The following is a 9,698-nucleotide window of genomic DNA, read 5'->3' on the forward strand; positions in this document are numbered from 1 at the left end:
TTGTGGAGGAGACCAGGATACATGCATCACTTTTCTGTCTCTGTCCACTGTTGGTCCTTTAATGGACCGGAACCTGGTGGTCTGGAGTTGACGATGAGAGAGTGAAAGAAGTAAAGAGGCTAATATTCCCTGGGTTACGCAGTTGGCTTCCACGCTCCAGGGAATCAGCCAGAAATAGATAGAGAGAGATATAGAGAGAAAAAAAGAAAGAAAGAAAGACAGGGGGAACAAAGCTCTGATGGAGCAAAGGTATTTTAATCAACATGGCATGGGCATATATACTGTAGTTATTCTCAGCAAAGATAAAGATTAAAATTCCAGACTTACAAAACACAAGGCGATCCCTATTAAAGAGAGAATAGGGTACTTATCACCATAATGAGAAATTAACAAAGGAAATGCCTGGATTCCTCAGCCCTGGAAAGGAGGGCCTCTCCTCTTAATTCCTGAATATTCAGGAATTAGTAAGGGCCAAAGGTTTCCTGACAGATCCATAACAGCACACAGGAAGCGTCTGGTTAAATGCTTCCTGACAGTCCACCAGAGGGTGCAGATTCCTAATGCAGACACATTTTCTGTGTGAAAGTAAATTTCACTGTGACTTGAACATTTCTTCATGTTAAGAATCAAGAACACTACTGAGAAGATACTCTAGAGATGAACTCTTCTTCAGGCTTAGTGACCATAATACTCTTCCTGCTGGGTAAGCAAAATGCTTCTAAAAATGTGGATTCTTTCTTCTGTTATGTCAACAAAACCTTTAATCATAATTTTATTCCAGAGCTTTATGCCTAAGATCACACAGAACTCTTTTATATTTCCCCAGGACAAACCCGTGGAGACTCAGTGACCCAGTTAGGCGGCCAAGTGACTCTTCCAGAAAAGGCTGCCGTGACCATCAGTTGCACTAATTCAGCCACCGGGTAGCCAACTCTTTTTTGGTATGTTCACTATTCAAGAGAAGGTCCACAGCTCCTCCTGAAAGCCACGAAGGACAAGGAGAAGGGAATCAGCAGAGAGTTTGAAGCCACATACCACAGAAAATCAAAATTCTTCCACTTGAAGAAAGCCTCAGTCCAAGAGTCAGACTCGGTTGTGTACTACTGTGCTCTGAGAGACACAGAGAAGGGAACTGCAGGGGGAGCTGACGCTCACTCTGAGCAGCAGCGGGGCCTGGATGCGGAGTGTCTGACTGTCTGATCCACTCCGTGGCACAGTCTGTGGTGTTCTGTCTCTCAGTGTCTGGTTGATACAAAACTCATACAAATGATTAGGGCCTGAGAACAAGACGTGAAGATTCCTCATACCCAACTCTCATTAGTGAGTTTAGCAAAAGAGTATGACACCAGGATTAAAGTAATTTAATCCTTGTCCAGTATTAAAGTAATTTCAGGGTGAAGTCACGTAAATAGTGAGACTTGGGGCCATTCAAAAAAGGAACAAGAAGCACTGGGATGCTGCTGTACCCTTGAGGAAAAATTTAGAGCCAGAAACATCAATTACATTTGAATAATTAGGGTGGATGACGTGTTGTGTGTGTTTGTGTGTTCCGAAGTCCGGTTGAAAATAGGAGGACTAAAAATATATAAGCAGAGACTACCTATGTTCTCTACCGGTGCCTGTATAATAAGCAGTGATCACTTTCCAAACCCAGCAGAAAATTGGAAGCTAGACATTGATGATTTGAGCAATGGTATGTGTAAGTAAGAAAACCAAAATAATTAAAAACTTTAAATATAATAATTAAGTATTCACTTTAGGGAAGTAAAATATTATTTAAGAAAGTAACATACCCATAGTATTTATGATTCAACTAAAGTTTCTTCTAGATAAGTTTTACCACCAATAGTCATGATTAGGCAGAATACCTATTTTCCCTAAACTTTGTGTATTACTGAGGTTTTGGACTTTTGCTTATCAGCTAGGCTTTAAATTTTTTAAAAATTATTTAAAGTTTATGAATGAGATGGAACTTCATTTCATTTAAAAGTCATTTACACGTTTTTGTGTAAGTTTTCTATTCAGGTATCTTACCATTCCCTACTGTGTTAAGGGATTTCCCAGATGGTTCAGTAGGAAGGAAATGAGGGCTCAGTCTCTGAGTCCAGAAGAGGCCCTGGAGACGGACATGGCGGCCACTCCAACATTCCTGCCTGGGAAACCCCTGGACAGAGGAGCCTGGTGGGCTGCAGTCCACAGGGTGCCTGAGAGTCGGATGTGACTTAGCAACTAAAACAACACCTGTGTTAGAGTCATCTAAATATAGATTTGAAAGAGCATTCTCTGTTAAGAAAGTTGTCATAAAACTGTCATATATATGTCTTTAAAAAAGTTTAATAAAATCTTTTTTACTTTGTTCATGTTTGCTATGCAGAATTTTAAAAATAGTATGTAGTAAATTTATGAAAAAAATTCTTTTGTGGATTCTGAGTTATATATCTCATGCTTCATAATCTGTAGCACCTTAAATGATAAAATTTTATCTCATATTTTCTTTAATTTCTCTCAGATTAGTTTTGTCTTTAAATTTGCCTGTGTGTGTGTGTGTGTGTGTGTGTGTGTGTGAGTTGAGATTGAGGTTAAGGCTATCTGTTTTTCTCAGTTTTTGTTTATTTTGAGGCAGCTATCCAGGCTCAACATCTTGAATGGCTCATCTTTCTTCTGATTTTTAAATGTTATATTTGTCTTTTTTCCTATCTCTTTCATTTTTCCTTATTAACATTTTCAACCTAGGCATTCTTTTCTATTCAATATTTATATTTCAATATTAGCAATGCTTTTTGCCAGTTGCTTACTGGATACATAAGGAATACATGTCCAGTCAACCTCAAGCCCATGCTAGAAATATAGAGAAAACAATGTGGTTGGAGAGATGCCATTGGAGAAGTAAGGAGAGATAAATCCACTCCATTGCATCACAAGATGTGTAAGAAGTATCATCTCAGGCAATGGAAACTATCTACATGTGTTTCCAGCTCTGTCAGTTGGGGACCCACACAAAGTCGCTAAAAACATGTTCACAGTTAGTCCACACGAGGATGGAAAGTGGACAACCAACAATGGAGAACAAGAACAATCTTGTGTCATCTGTCTTCTTGAAGAAGAGGATTTAAATAATGAGGACTGGGATTTAGAGTTTGGAAGAATCACATCTACTTGAAATGCCTTGAAATCTGCAGCTGCCTCAGTGTTTTGAACTCTGTCATTGCTTTGTAGGACATTTTTGAATTTTTTTTCCTGTTGCCACATTGAGTTTTGAAGAAGTTTGTAAAAATCTACTTTGGTAACTATCCTTGCTTCTGTTGAGGGTGTTGTTGAAAATTGATTACTGTATTTCAAATATCTTGCCCCTAGTTTAAGCAGAACAGGTATGGCAGCTCTGTGGCCTAAGGTTCTTTTCTTCTCTCTCTTCTTCCTCTCCTGCTCCCTTCACCTCTCTGCTCTCTTGTCTTCTCTCAGCTCTTCTCCTCTTGATTTTCCTGGACTGATTCTGTTTTCATCCTTTTCTGTAGTAAATGTTTCTAGTCAACAATTTCTTTGAGCCACCAATGTTTAAAAATAATTTTATTGTAAAATATAACATGTTCACAAAAGTATGTAAAACCCACAATATATATATTATTTAGGTACATCAAAAATTTGAGACTATGGTTTTTTGCTTATGAAATTTCTTTATGAATTTTAAAAATTCTCTGTATTAGGGTTCCCCAGAGAAACAGAACCAATAGGATTAATGTGCATGTGTCTTCTCCTCTAATAATCCTATTCTGAAGACCTAGTTTGTTATACAAGCAGATAATATGTTAGCTTTTTAAGGTAAGTGTTTATGTGATATATCTTTTGCCATTCTTTTGCTTTCAAAATCTTTGGGCATTATATTTCAAGTTTGGAATAAATCCTCAGATATCCACACTCTCAAGTGTTTGTTGGCTTCCTATTTCACTGAGAAAATAGAAGCAATAAGAAAATTTTCACAAGCTTCTACACTTAGCACTTTTTAAGGTAATTCACAGATTTCCATTTCTTTCAGTTGGTTACTGGAAATTTATTTCCTGCCTTTGATTGTATCATGTTTTCTCGATTCTTTATGCATCTTGTAGATTGGCTTTATTGTGTGAGCTTTTGAAGCAGCAGGTACCTCTCCCAGTATTTATGGTCTGGTCTAGACTAGACGAGAACTTCCTCAGTCAGCGGTGCTAAATATGAGGCAAGATAGAGACCAGTCCCTTTGGGAGTGTACTCCTGAGTAAATTTGGACAAGGACCTGTTGGTTTCCTGTCCTTTCATTTGGAGGAAACACCTCAGTTCCATCCTTTCTCCACCTTGCAGATCAGTACTAGCTGTAATACCACACCATTCTTTGTCCCTTTGCTGCTAGCTGTTCCAGTGACCAAGCCCTGCCATTCCATGCTAAGTATGACCTGAAGCAAGTAGAAACTGGCTCCACGGAGGGTGCATTGAATTATCTGGCATAAGGCCCCCTTCACTCTGTGTGGGGTTAAAACCAGTTCTGCGCTGATTCCCAGTCTTGCAGGGCAGTGCTAGCTGGAGAACTACACTCTCCCTTTCCTTGTTCCTTACTGTCCCAAGGGACCAGGCTCTGCTGCATCCTGAATAGGGGGAGAGAGAAACCATTCCTACTCCGAAATGCTAGGAGTAAGGCCAGCTCCTTCTCCTCCCCACATTTACTCTCTTTTCCCCTTTGAAGGAAGAACCGCAGTTCTGCTCTTCCAAGTTCACAGAGCAGGACTGGCAGCAAAAGAGACGTCCTGCATTTTCTGTTGTTGCTCACTGTCCAAGGGATTCCTCTCTGCCTGTCATACTGGGCGGGAGGTAAGATAGAAAACCAGCCCACAGAGGGGGCCCTGAGAGGACTGAAGGTCGGGTGCAAGCTCCAATATCACTCCCCTCCCCCATGGGGGCCACGATGGGCACACAGCACTGAGCTCAGCCCATCTGAGGGACTGATGTGGGTGGGGTTAAGTTGGTCTTCTCCCCCCTGTAAATGTGACTGCTCTCAGCTTGTTCTTCCGGGAACGCGTTTACTTTTAGCTGGTTCTGCCTTGTCCTTCAAGGCATATTGTCGCTAATACCGTTGTTGCGTCCATGTCTGTGGAGGAGAGGGAGATACGGCTTCCTCCTTTGCCATCATGCTGAGAGTCCACATCACGTCTTTTAAATCTTTCAAAAATGACAGCAAAGTGTTACCACATGTATTTTCAGATGAGAAAACGGAGGCTTAACTCTCCTATCCAATAAGTCAGAATTCATACCAAGGTTTTTAAACGTATGTTTTACGTACTAACCTACTCTGTTTACAGAGACTTATAGGGGCTTATATTCAGTATTATGTTCAAAATAGTGAGAAGGAAACCTAGCAAGAAGCCTAACCCAAGTTCTGAGCAACCATAGTTTTGACCCCAAGATGGCAGTATTTGCCTTGGCCCTGCCTGTGGGTATGATTGAGTATGAAGCAGCAAAATCTGGTCTTTGGCTCAATAGGGATGTAGTCTCTGATTGGCTAAGCATAATCCCTGAGAATCCTTTGTTCATGTAAATAAATAAAAGGTGTTGAATAGACTAGTCAGTTTTGGGGGACAGCCCAGTGCAGAAGAATGGTGATGCATGTGAGATCTTCCCTGGTGGTTCTGTGGCTTCATTTCTGCTGTAAGTTAATGAAGAATTTTAGCCTGGTTGACACAGTAAGTCCAGAGAATATTTTTAAAAGTTTTCAAAAAGGTGTACTGCATGTATTGCTTTGGGGTACGAGGAGAGAAGAATTTGGGCCATGTTATGATTCAGCTGGGATTCATTCTGGAGAGGAGTAAGAGATGCAAATTAGAAAGCAATAAAAATGGGTGAGCTATCTCTCAGATCTCTCTTTGCTTTTTGAACAGGTGTGAGTGGAGAAAGCCAAGTGGAACAGAGTCCTCCAGCCCTGGTGGTCCTGGAGGGAGAGAATTGCACATTTCAATGCAATTATACAGTGAGCCCCGTTAACAACCTAAGGTGGTACACACAGGACCCTGGGAGAGGTCCTGTTCCCCTGATCACCATGACTAACAGTGACAACAAAAAGTCAAATGGACGGTACACAGCGACTATGGATGCAACTGCCAAGCACAGCTCCCTGCACCTCACCGCTGCCCAGCTCGGCGACCCAGCCTTCTACATCTGTGTGGTGGGCGCACCGTGCTCCCCAGGCACTCGCACTCTGTACCCAAACCTGCACCTGGAGGTTGTCAAGGAGCAGTTTTTGAAATGTTGTGTGTAATTTCAAAGTGAGCTAGCGCTTCTCTTTCAGACATGGCTGAACTTGAACTTGAGTCTAGGTATCTACTAACATAGAGGTATCCTCACTCAACACAGAAAGTTAACTGCTCACCTGGTTATTCCCAAGGGTAAGACCATCATATTGCATTACTACCCTGAAGTAGATGATAATTTTGAGTAAAAGAGAGAGGTCAGCTCTGGGTGGGGTCCAGCAAATAGTAGAATGTCGACTGAGTATAAAAGCAAAATGTTGACGAAGCTGATGACAATATTTGCTAAGACCGCTAATGTCTTCTGTGTTTGTTTTCTTTATCTCACAGGCATTATGCACAGAAAATGACAATACCTTCCTTCTTGTATAACTTAATGTAGATTATAAGAAGAATCCATACAAGATTTAAGAAGCAGGGTCCGGATGTAAGATAATTATGCTGAGCTACAGTGTCAATAACTAAATTCATATATATCAGCTCACTGAGCAGGTTTTTGCACTGACAGGAAAGAAAAGAATCTTACGAGGTTTTCCTCAGGGAGGGTTGATTTTAGTTATTCAATTTTTATAACTTGTACATGGTAGATTGCTGGGGTCCAGCCTCAGCAGGATCCAGCGGTACCCTCAGGATGAACGGCATCGGCGAGAAAAAGAGAGAGAGAGAGAGACCAGACTGGGGGTGTGTAGTAGAGTCTGGCAAATCTTTTTTTTTTTTTTTTTTACTGTAGCTTTTATATTCCAAGTTAGTACATTTTTAAGGGGAAGATAGTTTAATATTACATCAGCTTATCCTACACGAAACCAGGGTGTTTTCTGTATACTTCTTTGTGAGAGTCTTGTACATTATCTTCTGGCCTTGGGAACTATTGACATTTTATGACCTAGGTGAATGCAAAGCTGTTTTCTGTAATCTATTCTTTGTTGAACACAAAGGTCAGTCCTTTTGCAGAAGTTATCAGTTAAATTTATCTAAAAGGTTTACCACACAAAGACTCTGCAGCTTCGGCGAGGCAGCCCCTGTTTAGCATTCCTGGTTAAAATTAACAATTCTAAACTGTTATTTTTCTAAATCTTTAACTATAACCGCTTTTAGAATAATATTTTATGTCCTCTAATAGGGCTTCCTCACCCCCGAAGGGCTCTGTGCTTATTAGGGCCTTTTGTGTGATCAGGTTCTTTATGCTGTTCATGATTAAGGTGTTGTGAGCAGTCATGTGCATTAGTACACATTTGCCAAGCAGGCTAGAATGCCAGCAAAGGGGTCTAAACTGAAACACTCCTTTCATCCTGAATAATCTTATAGGATACCACCGTCCGGGGGACATATTGATTAAAGTTCTAAGTTGATTCTGCTTGGAAAGAGATCAGGGAAGGCCTTCTACCTGTGTCACAGAAATTAGGGAGTAGTCTAATATAGTAAGCATCAGAAAGACAGAGATCATCCTTAAGGTGAGCGCTGGGGCAGCTTTTTGAAATCCCTGAAGTCCTGATCTGCCTTGCTTGTCAGGTCTTCTCCTCATGACCTTGTCATGGGTGGGATCTCGTGTGCTGGCTCCCGGCAGTAGATGCTCAAGAATTTTATTTAAGTAGAAAGGGAAGAGAAAAATCTAGGAGATAAATAGTAGGTGTATCTCTCCGACTACTCTGCAAGTCCTCTGCACTTGATCTTGATGTGGTCCTCTCTCCATGTTACCCCTTCAGAGATCAGAAGATGCTGGGTAAGTGTGTGAACAGGGGCATGGATCTAATTTCTGATTTGCTGAGGAGTCTCTCAGCTTCCTGTGACAGCGGATTCATGAATATGCATTTAGATAAGCAAGTTGCTTGACCTGGTAGTGTCTGAGAGCTCGCAGATTCCAACCTGAGTTCTCATGAGTCTGGTGAATGGAAAAAATGGAGACGTCTTTGGGAGTTTCATTCCTGGTTCTCTTTTGGCAGCTGTGCTGTGAGTTGGCTGGCTTTGAAGTTATGAATAAAAAGAGCAGATCCTAGTAATCTCTATAAATCTGAACGTTATGGAAGGGTGGTTAGTGTTACCGGGGTCAGCTGGGGGGGATTGTGAAAAGGAAATATATTCTTTCAAAAAATAATCGGCCATTAATATATCTCCTTTGTCTGTGGTTCTCTGTTCAAACAGGGGTGAGCAGCCCATATACATTGGACCAGAGACCTTTATTCCTGAGTATCCAGGAGAGAACACATGCCGATCTTAATTGTACTTATCAAAAGAAAACATTTTACAACTTTGTCTGGTTCAAGCAGGAGCCTGGGGAAGGACTTGTATCTTTGTCTTTAATTCAATCAAGCCAGAAAGAGCAGGCAGACAAAAATTTTAAAGAACTCCTGGGAAAAGAGAAGTTTTACAGTGTTTTGCGTATCTCAGCCTCCCACCCTGGAGACTCAGCTGCCTACTTTTGTGCTTTGCATCACAGTGCTCTCCAAGCACCTGCAGCCTGTCCCACAACTGCCAGCTGGGCCTCTTGACAGGGGTCTAGCCTTGGGGTGGGAATGAAGGTGTTTCCTTTATCCACAGAGGGAGTTTTCTTAAAGTCTCTGTCTCCAAACAGAAATCAAAGATAATCTATCCCTCCCTTATGTGATCAATCTGAATTTATATTGAATTAAATTTCCATTTGTTACTATTGAAAGTTCATTCCTCAGTGAAAATTGTACTCATTCTGGGCCTGTTTGCCGAGATTTCTTTTCACCGTCTACCCTTCAGGTGAGAGGGCAGGCCCCTTTGTGCTCAGAATCCAGTTCAGAAAGCAAGTTTTCACCATGCTGTACCCTCACCAGTAGTGTCATACTCATTGGTTCATAGTCTTGGTGATTTTTTTAATATCTGTGTACCACTTATACAATTATTTACTAATTTAATATTAAATTTGCTTTTATATTAAATAGACTTTAAAAATGACTGTGCAAAAAGTTATCCTTGTTTTAATGGTTGTTATATATGAAACCATATATTTCATGTGCAGGTTATATTTTTTCTATTACAAATTAAAATAATACCTTATATGTAACATAATACAAATTAAAATAATACCTTGTCTGCAACAATTACAATTTTCTTTTGTGTGTTGCCTACCATGACCTCTTGCATCAATCACACTTTAGGAAATACTGATTCAGTCTATGCCGTTCATTTAATAGGTAAAAGAATTAGGATCTATAGGATTTGAATGGCCAAGCATGAGTTATAGCAAAATGGAAGCTGGGAACAGAACTCAGACACTCTGACCTTTTGTCAATTGCTTCTTCCACTAAAGGCAAAAAATGGATCCAGAATTTGAAGGAAGGAGTCTAGTATTTTAAATTTAAATTAAACTAAAATTTTATTACTTAATTATATATATTAATTTTAAATAAATTAGAAGATATAAACACCTTTAAAAAGAGAACACTCCCATAATTTCATGACATAAAGGTT

At 40.3% G+C, this 9,698-nt stretch overlaps 1 long non-coding RNA gene across 2 annotated transcripts; it reads left to right on the forward strand.

Moving 5' to 3' along the window:
• Positions 1-5,592: 5,592 nt before the first annotated feature.
• LOC133067393 (uncharacterized) lies at positions 5,593-9,140 on the forward strand. Of its 2 annotated transcripts, none has more exons than XR_009695237.1 (4): positions 5,593-5,667; positions 5,898-6,401; positions 6,594-7,983; positions 8,403-9,140. It is a non-coding gene; the product is annotated as an uncharacterized LOC133067393 (long non-coding RNA). The 2 variants fall into 2 exon arrangements; XR_009695238.1 differs by having other exon boundaries at positions 5,601-5,702.
• Positions 9,141-9,698: the final 558 nt, after the last annotated feature.

Source organism: Dama dama, chromosome 12 (genome assembly GCF_033118175.1).
Source record: "Dama dama isolate Ldn47 chromosome 12, ASM3311817v1, whole genome shotgun sequence".
In the NCBI taxonomy this organism is placed as follows: Eukaryota; Metazoa; Chordata; class Mammalia; order Artiodactyla; family Cervidae; genus Dama; species Dama dama.